The sequence below is a fragment of the Rhinopithecus bieti genome, unplaced genomic scaffold (genome assembly GCF_001698545.2).
Source record: "Rhinopithecus bieti isolate Rb0 unplaced genomic scaffold, ASM169854v2 scaffold_6113, whole genome shotgun sequence".
Lineage (NCBI taxonomy): Eukaryota > Metazoa > Chordata > Mammalia > Primates > Cercopithecidae > Rhinopithecus > Rhinopithecus bieti.
The window spans coordinates 321,188-334,494 of NW_016805390.1; positions in this window are offsets into that span (position 1 = coordinate 321,188).

Consider the following 13,307-nt stretch of genomic DNA (forward strand, 5'->3'; position numbering starts at 1 on the left):
GATAGTGAAAGGTAGTCATATTTGAGATATATTTTGATATCATCAACATAGGAGACAACTTTTAGCTAAGAGAGCATCTCTGGTTATAATTGGAGCAGAGAGAGCATGGAAGAGGCCCTCCTAGAATTCCATGTTGGCTGTGATTTGAGCTCTATCACCTTTACAGTGTGCCCTCAGGATACAATATAGGAGCCATGCAACATCTTGATAGCCTCATTTTCCAGATTCCAGCACTCTCATTGAAGATATCCTTTGCCATACTATTCATCACCCTCATTATATGAATGGTCACTATTAGGACCTCCTATTTTGCAGTTGTCTCATTTTGATCTCAGAGTAAGTTCCACCAAACTGAAGGCTTTTCACAGTCTTCTCTTGTCTTTAAAATTATGTAGCTTATTCCTTGAGGGGATGTGGAGCTTTTGATGTAGACATGGGGTTTGTCATTGTTCTTATCTTTTGTTTTCACTTTCTGAGGATGCATCTGATGCTGTCCCTTGCAACGGCCTTGAGAAAATGATGTTAACTTGTATTGTTAGGACTTTTCTGTATAGTAAATTTGGGACACATCACTTTTTCATATTATTTCACTTTAGGTTAGGAATAACGCTGGTAAATTTGTATTATTTTTATTTACAGAGAGGAAAACTGAAGCTGAGAATTTAAATATGATCAACTTCATACCAGTATGGGAATGGAGTCAAGATTTTACACTTCTCCTGTAATTTCATTATAACTGAAAAGCATTAATTCTTTCTGTTATATATGCTTGGCAGGTCCCAGACTAAATTTCTGGAGCAACCCCTGAAGGAATGCCTTTTCTCCTCCAGAACTTTGAAGTTTTTCTGACAACCAGACTAACAATGCTACTTATTTTGTAATCTAGTCAAATACAACAGCAGTTTTATCTCTCTGCCTTTCAATCTCAGATCCAAGAAAGTGGCAGCAGCATGAATTCCTCAGTGTGAAAGAATTGTAATGATCTGATTTTGTCAATGGGTTGACACCAAATTCTTTTGGTCACCTAGAACTTCGTTGTTCTTAGAAATGAAAACAGTTGCAGAGGGGTAAATTTAAGGAACAATATGAGAAAAACTTAATTAAATATTATTTTTACAAAGATTTATAATAAATGTTTAATTTTGCATTCTTAGAGACAACTGCTAAAAAATATGATTCCTTCAACTTTTGTTATTCCCATCACTTATTTCTGTTTTCCTCAAGTATGCCCTAAAAAAAGTTTATAATCTACTTAAGACCATATTGTCCTGCACCTCTTCTGAGAAAAGGATGAGGAAGCATCTTGTCACTTAGTGATAATTGGCCCACGGTTAGGGATAAACTAATCAAGGGGGAAAAGCTTATATAAATCCCACCTATTTTACTCTACATAATAGTTTTGACTTACAAAACCTGTGACTCTTTTACCACAACTAAAAAAAGAAATAGTAAATTTTATATAATGTTTAAAATTCAAGAAAAACCATTCAGTTTAGTTCAATATTGGATGCTTGATATGAGCTGTGGCTGGAGAAACTACTTTTGAAGAACTTGTAGTCTAACAAACACATAAAGAGGAAAAATAATTATATCCTAAGCCACCAATGCTATGTGATTTCCAAGACAGAGTAAGTTTTTCTAGTTTCAAAATTCAGAAAAGATTTATTGGTGGGGATAACTAAAAGTTGCCCAGGCAAATGTAAAGGGAAAGAGATTTCTGGCAGAAGAAATTGCTGGAGATAAGGCCTTGCCATATCGTTGATGGCAAGAAGAGATGAATACTCAGCTCTTCACTGAGTCCCATTCACAGGGCAGGGGTTGGAGGTGATGGACAGAAGCCCAAGAACAATCACTACTAAAATTCTTTCAACAGTCCACAGGAAGGTAAGATAAAAGAGAGGAATGGGAAACGGAGGAAGCAAAAGAAAAATAATGGCAAAATGGCAGATTTAATCCCTAACATGAATATTTCCTTAAATGTAAGTAGTGTAAATATTAAAATATATCAGAGATGCATGGGGCATATAAGCAAAACAAAGCAAAACATGATCCAATAATATGCAATCTACAAGAAAATCACCTCAAATACAATATGGATAGACTGAATGTGAAAGGATAGAAAAAGATATGCCATGCAAGCACTAATAAAAATAATTAGATAAAGTAAAATTTAAAGCAAAGAAAAGTAATAAAAAATAAGAATGTGCAAATCAAAACCAGAATGAGATACCATCTCACGCCAGTTAGCATGATGATCATTAAAAAGTCAGGAAACAACAGATGCTGGAGAGGATGTGGAGAAATAGGAAATTTTTACACTGTTGGTGGGAATGTAAGTTAGTTCAACCATTGTGGAAGACTGGCAATTCCTTAAGAATATAGAAATAGAAATACCATTTGACCCAGCAGTCCCATTAGTGGGCATGTACCCAAAGGATTATAAGTCATTCTACTATAAAGACACATGCACACATATGTTTGTTGCAGCACTATTTACAATAGCAAAGACTTGGAAACAACCCAAATGTCCATCAATGATAGACTAGATTAAGAAAATGTGGTACATATACACCAGGGACATGGATGAAGCTGGAAACCATAATTCTCAACCAACTAACACAAGAACAGAAAATCAAACATTGCATGTTCTCACTCATAAGTGGGAGTTGAACCATGAGAACACATGGACACAGGGAGGGAAACGTCACAAACTGGGGCCTGTCAGGGGTTGGTAGGTAGACTATGAGGGGGGATAGCATTAGGAGAAATACCTAATGTAGATGATGGGTTAATGTGGCAGCAAGCCACCATGGCACGTGTATATCTATGTAACAAACCTGCATGCTCCGCACATGTATCCCAGAAATTAAAATATAATTTAAAAAATAAGATTGCTACAGATAATAAAAAGCTCAATATGTCACATAGATAGAATGATGCCAAGTGAGGTTGCATAAAAAACCCACCGCCTTAAAATATATAAACCAAAAAATTAATATAGCTGAAAGAAAAAAACTGACAAGGACTGGTATTAGATCTTTAAATGTTTGGGAGAATTGACCAGTGATACCATCCGGTCCTGGGTTTTTGTTGTTGTTGGGAGGGTTTTGGCTATGAATTCACTCTCTTATTATATATTCACATTGTTTAGTTATATTTGAGACACTTTTGGTAGTTTGTGTGTTTCTAGGAATTTGTCATTTCATCTAAGTTTTCTAATTTGTTGGTGTATAATTGTTCTTTGTTCATAATATTCTTTGTTTCTGTGAGGTCAGAGATAATAACCTCACTTTTATTCCTAAATTTAATTATTATATTCTTCTCTTTAAAATTTGGGTCAGTCTAATTAAAGGTTTGTCAGTTTTGTTGATCTTTTAAACAAACTAACATTAATAAGTTTTAAATTGAAAATAAAATTATATATATTCATTGTGGACAATATGTTTTAAAATATATGTACATAAGGAAATAGTTCAATCAAGCTAATTCACATGTGTGTTGCCTCACATACTTACCATTTTTGTGAGATTGCTGGATCATATGGTAGTTCTATTTTTAATTTTTCGAAGAATCTCCATATTGTTTTCTAAAATGGCTATACTAATTTACATTCCCACTAACAGTGTGCAAGGGTTACCCTCTTGCACATCTTCTGCAACACTTCTTTTTTGTCTATTTTTTTTTTAATCTTTTAGAGAGTGTCTCACTTATTGCCCAGTTTGGAGTACAGTGGTGGAATCTTGGCTCACTGCAGCCTCAACATCTTGGGCTCAAGTGATCCTCCTACCTCAGCCTCTGGAGTAGCTGAGACTATAGGAATTCATTTTTTAAATTTTTTGTAGAGACAGGAGTCTCACTATATTGCCCAGGTTGGTCTCAAACTCCTGGCCTCAAGGTGTGTCTTTTTGATAATAGTCATTAACAATTTTTCATATGCCTGTTTGCCAGTTCTCATTTTTTGGTACAATGTCAGTGATAATCAGGTCCATATACCTTTTGTCTTCCCACAATGGCAGACTTTTATTGATGCTATTTCAATCACAAAAGCCATGAGCTATATAGAATTCTCAAGAAGGCAATTCTCCTCAGTAGTTCCCTTTTACTCTGTAGTTAGAGCTGGAGGCACACAGGCTCAAGTCACTCCACAAGTCAGTCAATATTGCAAACCATACATAATGGTATACTTAATAAGTATATAACTGGTATAGATTAAACACTGCACAACAAACAGTAACATTTAACATCCAGAGAAAGGGGATAGGAAAAAGGATTAACAAGTCAGTCAGGACAAAAGGAATATCCTGGTTTAACCCTGGTGGTCCATTGGTCTTGAAAGGAAGAGTCTTTGGTGTGGGCAGAGCCGTTGATGGCAGGTGCCAGGGACCTATCACGAGTAATAGCAAAATAGAGTCTGTTAAAACGACTGTTTTAAGGTGCTAAAGTCCTTCTCTTTTTATGGTCACAGAGTTCTCTGCTGAGGACTGATAGTGAAAGAGTGTGCTTGGTTATGTCCTTATGTGGTTGGATGCAGTCTTTATTTATTAAACATCTGGTCTATTATTTATTAAACATCTGGTCTATTATTTATTAAACATCTGGTCTCTGTTGGCAGAGTTTCCTATGAAATGTAGGATGGGATCTTTTTCTAAGTTGGAATTACTTATGTCAAGAGTGCTCTGTACACCATTTATATGTATTCTTTTGAAAACTGTCTACTCAGGTCCTTTGCCCATGTTTTCATTGTGTTATTGTTTTTTCTTGCTCTTGAATTGTTTAAATGTGTTACATATTTTGCATATTAATTCTTCATCAGATATACAGTTTGCAATTATTTCCTCTCATTTCATTGATTGTCCCTTCACTCTGTAGATGGTTTTCTTTGCTTTGCTGACATTTTTTAGTTTGATGAAATCCATTTGTCTTTTGCTTTTGTTGTCTGTGCTTGGGGTCTGTTGAGAAAAAACTCCATCATGTTTTTCCCCCAATCTCACACCATGACAATCACCCACACGAAAGGCTTTTGTGATCCCAAAATATGTGGGGATTTCTCCTCACTAGCATGCAAGCAATCAGTTCTTCAGCCAACACCAACTAGGGGTCCCCCAATTCAATTCTGACACTACCTACCTGGAGTCAGTGCCAGATCCTACAGATTGAAGGCTCAGTCCCCAAAATGCCCTCTACCTTCAGACGGTTGCAAATCTGAGCCTCTAAAACTTCTGACTGACCAGCTTCACATTAAGTTTTATACAATCTCCTTTTTGGGTTCAATTAATTTACTGGAGCAGCTCACATAACTGAGGGAAATATTTATTTATGTTTACTGGTTTATTATAAAGGATATTACAAAGGATACAAATGAATAGATGAATAGGGTGAAGTCTGGGAGAGAGGACATGGAGCTTCTATCCCCTACCCAGGTGTACCACCCTCTAGGAGTCTCCCTGCATTCAGGTATTTGAAAGTGCTCAAACCCTGTCCTCTTGTTTTTTTTTTTTGGTTGTTGTTGTTGTTTTAACGGAGGTTTCGTTACATATGGATGATTGATTAAACCCTTGGCCATTGGTAGTTAACTTGACTTTTAGCTCTCTTTCCTCCACAGAAGTTGGGGAGTGGGGTTGAAAGTCCTAACACTCTAATCATGTCTTTGTCTTTCTAGTGACCAGCCTTATCTTGAAGCTACTGTTGTAGGATTTTCTCCTTATTTCCGCTATAAAGAGGATTCTTTTCACATGACCAGAAAGGATTATGCTGGCAGACACTCTGAAGGGTGAAGGGGAATGGAATTTATTGGCCAAAAGGAAAAGGAAAAAATAACACAGCAAAGTGAGATGGGGTCCTGCTAACAGGCTCTCCACCTCACCAACTGAATCCCAGGTTACCACCTAGGAATAGGAACAGGAGAGACCAGGCTCCTTCCCATTGCAAATAGTGTGAATTTTCCAAATCTCCACCCTCTGCTCCCAGTGCACAGGTGGCTATTATTCAAAAGGGCAGGCTTCATCAGGACTGGCAGTCTGGTTTTTCAGCCTTCAGGCTTCAAGGTGGGGTTTTGGCAGAGGGGCCCTTGGCTGCCTCCTTTCTGTATCACTATCAGTCAACATTAGCATACAAAAAGACAGCGCTTTGGAGATTTCAAGGATTTTCAGAGTTGTATTGTGGGGAATGGGGATGAAGGCTAAAAACATACTTTACAATTTCACAGGGTTATCTCCAAAAAATATATTGTCTAAACCAATGTCGAAAAGCTTTTTCCCGTCATATTCTTTTAGCGGTTTTATGGTTTCAGATCTTACCTTTAAATGTTTAATTCATTTTGAGTTGATTTTTGTGTATGGCGTGAAAGAGAGGTCTAGTTTCATTCTTCTGCATGTGCATATCCGGTTTTCTGAATATCATTTATTGAAGAGACTATCCTTTCCCCATGGTGTGTTCTTGGCAACTTTGTAGAAGTCCAGTTTATCATAAATGTATTGATTTATTTAATGAGTCTCTATTCTTCTCCCTGGTCTATATGTTTGTTACTTTTTATGCCAGTACCATACAGTTTGCTATAGCTTTATTATATATTTTGAAATCAGGTAGTGTGATGTCTCCAGCTTTCTTCTTGCTCAAGATCACACTGGATATTCAGCATCTTTTGTGGACTACCATATGATATGTGAATCCCACTTATGGGTGTAAATCCAAAGGAAGTGAAACCAGCATCTTGAAGAGCTATCTGCACTCTCACTTTCATTATAGCATTACTCACAATAGCTAAGATATGAAATCAATATAGGTGTCCATTTGTAGATAAATGGATAAAGAAAATGTGAATGTGATTATGTATACACAGACACAGATACAAACACATCCACGTATGTATGTGTGTGAAAATATATGTGTGCATGTGTGTGTGTAAACATAATAGAATGTTAATTAAACTTAATAAAGAAGTAAATCTTGTCACTTGTAACAACATGGATGCACCTGGAGGACATTAGGGTAAGTGAACTAAGCCAGGCATAGAAAGAAAACTAATGCATGATTTCACTTACGTTTGGAATCTGAAAAGGTTGAACACATAGAAGTTGAGAGTAGAATAGTAGTTTCCAGGGGTTTGGAGTGGGAAAATGGGGAGATGTTAGTCAAAGGGTAAAAAGTTTTGGTTATACAGGATGAATAAGTTCTGGAGATTCAATGTACAGCATTGACTATAGTTAACAATATTGTACCATATACTTGAAATTTACTAAGAGGGTAGATCATAAAGGTTCACATGAATCACAAAAATAGTAACTATTTGTAGTGATAGATATGTTAATTAGCTTGATTATGGTAATCATTTTACAATTTAACATATATGAAAACATCACGTTGTATAACTTAAATTTATAAAATTTTGTCAATTACACCTCAATAAATCTGGAAAAATTCTGGTTCTTCAAAAAATTAATAAAATTGATAAACCTCCATTGAGGATAACAAAGATAAAAGAAGACACAAATCGCCAACATCAGGAATAAAATAGATGATATCATTACAGATTCTACAGTAATGAAAAGAACAATAATGGGAAATTTATCCTCATGAATTTATGCTCAACTTTATCTTCATAAATTTCATACTGTTGAAGAAAAGATCAATTATTTGAACAATAAAAATTACCAAGATAATAAAGATAATAAAGACAATGTGAATAATTTTATAATCATTAAAGAATCTGAATTTATAATGAAAAACCACTGACTGGCGTAGAACTATCTAGGTCCACATAATTTCATCGTAAAGGTCTATCAAACATTTGATGAACTCCCACCAATTTTAGACAATCTATTCCTGAAAATAAGGGAGAGCATTTCCCAATTTATTTCATGAGGTTAACTATTATTCTCACAACAAAACCAAAACACTACAAAAAAGAAAAGAAAAACTATAGACTATTATCCCTCTTGAACTTGGAGGCAAAACTTTTAATCAAAATATTTAAGTTGCCAATGAATAAAAATAATATAGACCTGGATCAACTGGGACTTATTCCAGGTATGTAAATCTGGTTACAAATTCAAATACCAAAAATGTAATTTGCTACGTCAGTAGGCTAAGGAAGAAAAATCACATAATCCTCTTACACTTAAACATAAGAACTGAAATTGTAAAATCTAACTCAAAAATAGCATTTGACCACATACCACTCACATTCATGATAAAACATTCCCAGCCAAGTGGAATTGGAGAAGGGCCAGAAACTTCCTCTACTTGAGAAAGATCATCTACCAAAAACCTAAAGCTAACCACATCCTTAATTGTTAAAGACCAGATGCTTTTTATCTAAGATCAGAAACAAGGCAAGGATGCCCACAATCACTAACCTTATTCAAAAATTACTAGAAGTTGTTGTCAGCACAAGAAGGCAAGGCAAGGAAACAACAGTTATACTGATTAGAAATTAAAAAAAAACAACAACAACAACAAAAAATCTATTTGCAAATGCATTGATCGTCTATATAGGGAACATAAAGGAACTTATAGAGAAAATCCTACAACTAATAAGTGAGTTTAAAAGAGGCTGAAGTGGGTGGATCATGAAGTCAGGAGATCGAGACCATAATGGCTAACATGGTGTCTACTAAAAATACAAAAATAAAAATGAGCCAGACATGGTGGCATATGCCTATAGTCCCAGCTACTCGGGAGGCTGAGGCAGGAGAATCACTTGAACTGGGAGGTAGAGGTTGCAGTGAGCCTAGATCATGGCACTGCACTCCAGCCTGGGCAAAGAGCAAGACTCTGTCTAAAAAAAAAAAAAGTGAGTTTTAGATGATTGCAGGAAACAAGATCACCATGCAAAAAAATCAACTGCATTTCTTTATAGTACAAAAAAGGTGGTGGAAATCAAATTATTTAAAAGATTGATGATTATTCAAAGCAAAATGAAGTAATTAGATATAAATGTGATAACATGTGCAGATCTTGATGCTGAAAATTACAAAATGCTGGTGGATTTCATTAAAGAAAATCTACATAAATGGAGAGAAATACTGTGCTCATGGATGGATTGAATACACAACATGGGAAATGCAGTATATTAATTCTCCTCAAATTGATTTACAGGTTTAACACAATTCATATTAAAATTCCAGATAGGATTTTTGTAGATATAAAGGAGTTTATTCTAAAATTTTATGGAAAGGCAAAGAAACTAGAATTGTTCAGTGTATTTTGGAAAAGAATAAATAGTTACTCTACACATTTTTAAGACATTTTATAGTTGCATTATTCAAGACTGGGTGGTATCACTAGGAGAATAGAAATATCAGTGAAACAAACAGAAAACCCAGAAATAGACTCAAAGAAACAATTTTTTGAAAAAGGTTCAAAAGCAATTCATGGAGAAAGAGTAGACTTTGTAGTAAATTGTGCTGAAGAAAGTGGACATCCTTAACAGCAACAAAATAATAATACATCTTGACATATGTCTTACACTTTATACAAAAATTAACTGGAAATGGATCATAGACTAAAATGTAAAATGTGAAACTAAAATCTTTTAGTAAAAAAAGATAGAAGAAAAATATTCTAACTGTAAAGAAACAACTCAGACTTGACACCAAAAACACAATCCATAATAGGAAAAAAAATCAATTTGATTTCTTAAAATTGCAAATGTTGGCTTTTTAAAGACCCTGTTATAGCATGAAAAGACAAACTACAGATCAGGAGAAAAGTTTTTGCAAATCAGATATCCAACATATCCAATAAAGCCCTAGTATCAAGAATATATAAATAAATTTCAAAACTCAACAGTAAACAAATTATATATATAATTATATATATAATTAAAACATATATTTATATAATCAGGAAATGAGAAAGGTCTTGAGGAGGCATATCACCAAAGAGGACATAGAGATGTCAAATATGCATATGAAAAGATGCTTAACATTATTAGCCATTAGAGAAATGCAAATTAAAATCCCTGTAAGATATCATTACATTCCTATCATAATGGTTAAAATTAAAAACTACTGGTGACACCAAATGTTGATGAGAATGTGGAGAAACTGGATCCCTTACATTATTGGTGGGAACGTAAAATGATACAGCCAATCTGGAAAGCAGTTTGACAATTTCTTAAAAAGAATTAAACATGTGCTTACCAAATGTCTGAGCAATTGCACTCTTAAGCTTATTTTCCAGAGAAATAAAACTAAGTATATGTAAAATCTATGCACAAGTGTTTATATCAATAGCACAGAACTAAAAAGGGTCAGATGTTCTTCAACAGGTTACTTGTGAAATAAACTGTGACATATCCATAATATAAAATATTATTCAACAATGAAAAGGTAGACATTGCCAATACATACAATAATCTGAATGAATTGCTAGATTATTATACCAATTTAAAAGCTAATCCAAAAGCTTGTATACTATATATAATTTCATTTTCATAACATTCTTGAAATAACCAAATTATAGAAATGGAAAACTGATGAGTGGTTGGCAGCAGTTAAGGAGGATGTGGTGATGTAAAGAAAGTGAATGTGTCTATAAAGGAACAATGTGATGGATTTTTATGGTAAGAACATGCCCTGTAGCCTGACTATATTAACGCCTATATCCTGGTTGTGATATAGTACTGCAAGATGTTACAATCTGAGGAAACTGGACAAAGGATACGTGGGAACCCTCTCATTTCTTGCAACCTCTTGGAAATCTACAATTAAAAATAAAAAGCTAACTTGACAAGAAAAGGTAATCTGGAAAGTGTAAGTAAGTTATTATTATTAGAGAGTAAGTGCTTATTGAAAGATATTGGGAAATGTGAATTAAATAATATGTAGGATGGGTAGAACTTGAAGTTCATGATATAGAGTGTGAAATTTATTGTCCAACTGATGGTGGATGGTGCAGCATTATATCAATCAGTATTCTATTGCTGCTATAACAAATTATTACACCCTTAATGCCATAAAATAACACAAATTTATTATCTTACAGTTCTAGAGGTATGAAGTCTGAAATGAGCTTTACTGAGCTACAATTAAGGTGACAGGAGAGCTTTTTTTTTTCCTGGTAGCTGTAAGGAAGAATCTGTTCCCTTATTTTTTCCAACATCTAGAGGCTGTCTTGCATTCCTTGGCAAATATCCTTCTCCTCCATTTTCAAAGTTAAGCTCTGAGCCCTCCTCTGTTTCTGTTTTACTTATAAGGACCAGTATAATTTCTTCATCTTAAGATTCTCAACTTAATCACATCAGCAAAAATGCTTTTGCCATATAACCTAACATAGTCACAGGTTCCAGGGATTAGAACATGGACGTTTTGGGGGAGGGGCATTGCAATGGGATGATGATTACAAATGGCTTCTGAGATAGCTAAAGGAATTCAAGGCTAGTTTTATCCATTCTATCCAATAGATTTGTTGGAATTCAGTAAAATTGACTAGCAGTTTTGTATAGTGTTACAATTTGCCTATTCCCCCAAGTCTTCCAGCCCTGTATTCAATGCTGAAGCTCAAAGTAGAGAAATGTAATGATCTAGATATTACTTTTTTCCTCTAGATTGATGTGGCAGATCATGGACATTCTTTTAAAGACTTCTGTGGACATGGTCTCACATTTCAATTTTTGTTGTTACTTCATTGGAACTACATAAAAAATTCCCAGTGAACAAGATGTGCACATCAGTAAATTTGATAGTACCTAATTTTCCCCTCTCCTGTTCAAAAAAGGAAGATCCAGGCTTCATTCCTCTGTCTCCTATGAGACTATCATATTGAAAGCGCTGCTGGTGGTCTTTAATGCTGTACTATTTTATGCCAAAGATTTATTTAGAAAATTATGTGCCAATTACAATGGATTTATTTATCTGTACTATCTTGCTTGAGGTAGATATTAATAGGGTAATTCTAAATGTTCTACCATGCAAAATTTACTATAATTAACTTAAAGTAAAAAATTCATTATAACTTTTACTTTCCTTTTGTTTTTAACCATGGAAATACACATTTTATGAAATTTTCCATATATAGGCTTGTCGTTTACTCTCATTTATTTCATGTCTGTAGGTGAAATAACCATAGACATGACTCTAAAAATTGATCTCCAAAGTGTTGTACAAGAGACTTGCATAATCAGATTTGTAATATAGAAATAACATTTTAACTGCAGTATGACGGATGTGTGATTTCTGGAGTAGGAATGACTTATATTTATCTTTCCTGGATTTCTTAGGATATTTCCATTACAGTATGTTCAGCACTCGTGAGAAATTACCCTTGGATATTGTTCAACAGCATGGGTATTAGTAAAAGGAACATAAACATGCATTATGTTTATTTAATGTGTTGGTTAAGCCTTTATTTATCACAGAAAGTTTGCACAGAGGTATTTCTCCTAATCAGAAAATGTGAAACTCTACCAAACTAAGCTGTCTCCATGGCTTAACCAACTATAGTGTCATTTCATGAAATTTTAATGAAGTTAACAATAAATTGTAAATGAGTGCAGTGTTATTACTTGTCATGGAGTAGCAAAAAGAAAGCAGTAGAAATGTGAATTGCAATGCCAGTGAAATTAACATTTAAAGCAGCAATCAATGAAGAGTATCATTTACAATCTCAATATATGTGAGGCTCTCAATATAAGATAGACAAGGAATTCATGAAGAAAAGTTTCTAAAATTTTGGCTACAACTTATGTGGTACTTGAAAGGAGCACTAATGTCAACTTGCTGACACCATTTGAAGTTATCTTTCAGGAGCTGAAAAAAAATTGCCTCTCCACCATTACTGTATAACTGTTTGAAATGATTCATTCCTGATGTGGAAGAGCTTTAATAGCATATCTTACCATAAATTTAATAATTCCCTAGTATCTTTGAGATGGCATGAAATTTTCCTTAAGGCAAATAAAATGTGAATGTCAAAGACAAAGTGAAAATTCATTTCTTGGTTTCCTGGCCCCAGATAGTCTCTACTAATATATATTTTATTTTTAGGAGATAATTATTTTCTGTCTTCACGCAAACATCACAAGTGTATTTTGTAGGCCATAATTACTACATTTAATGTTCTAACATTCAGCTTCAATTTCAGTGTTCAATTTATTGCTCTCATGTAATGCATACGCCTAAATATCTTTAACTTTTAGATCTTTCTCTTCTATAAACAACATATCACTTCTTTAAGAATCTTAGCCTTGCAAGTTTTAGGTGTACTTTGGCAACTTGTAGCTACTTCAAAATAATTATGGAAGCATTTTAGTCATATATATACATACATATACACACACACTTTTTTATGTTTTATATTTTTATATA